This window comes from Myotis davidii, unplaced genomic scaffold, assembly GCF_000327345.1.
Source record: "Myotis davidii unplaced genomic scaffold, ASM32734v1 scaffold46, whole genome shotgun sequence".
Taxonomy (NCBI): domain Eukaryota; kingdom Metazoa; phylum Chordata; class Mammalia; order Chiroptera; family Vespertilionidae; genus Myotis; species Myotis davidii.
This window is the reverse complement of record NW_006383006.1, coordinates 1,090,928-1,091,791: the sequence shown is the minus strand read 5'-3', so window position 1 is coordinate 1,091,791 and position 864 is coordinate 1,090,928.

Below are 864 nucleotides of genomic sequence, written 5' to 3'. Positions count from 1 at the left end.
AGTTTGTGTCAAGATTTAAAGAAGTTTTACAAGTTAATATAAAAACTCAATAGAAACATGAGCAAGGAGGTTAAAGGACACTGCACAACAGAGGATATTCAATGGACAATAAGTTTATGAAAGATGGTCAACTTTTTATTCTTGGATATTCAGGGGAGGAAAAGAGGTGGAGGGCGGCCGAGGGATAGTGGAAGACTATATGCTGTGAAAAAAAAAAACACCTCTCAGGTAATTCAGATCTTACCACTAGGGGGAGGTCTTTCACTTCACTTTAATTTGCATCAGGGAAATGCAGATTCAAACGGGGAGGTAAAACCTCCTGGTTTATATACTACTCTCCAGAATGGTTAAAATTAAAAGACTGACAATGCCAAGCTGGCAAAAATGTGGGGCAATGGGTACTCTCATAAACTTCAGGTGAGAGCACAAGTGGATACAATACTGAAAAATTGTTCAGCATTATCTGTAGGCAGAGATGAGACCTGCCGTGAGAAGGCCTTCTGGGGCTGGAAATGTTATATTTCTTGACCCGGGTGCTTAATGTTTACATTTGATGACTTATCTTTAATTTAAGCACTTAAAATCCACATAACACTTCAGTTGTAAAGTAAAAAATAAAAAAGGTTAAAGGTGGAAAGGTAAAATGGGATTCCTAACCAGGAGAATATAGGCAAAAGTATGGAAAGAAGATAGAAACTCAGGAAAAGAGAAAAGCAGGTATGGGCTGCAAAATATCTCCACATATTTCAGATGCTTCCCCCGAGGGGTCTGCCTCTCCTTCTTCACCCTGAGAATTCTTGCCCCCATACAAACAGTTTGTTTCGACTTTCCCACTCGCCTGCCCCCCCCAAGTCCCCCCAACTC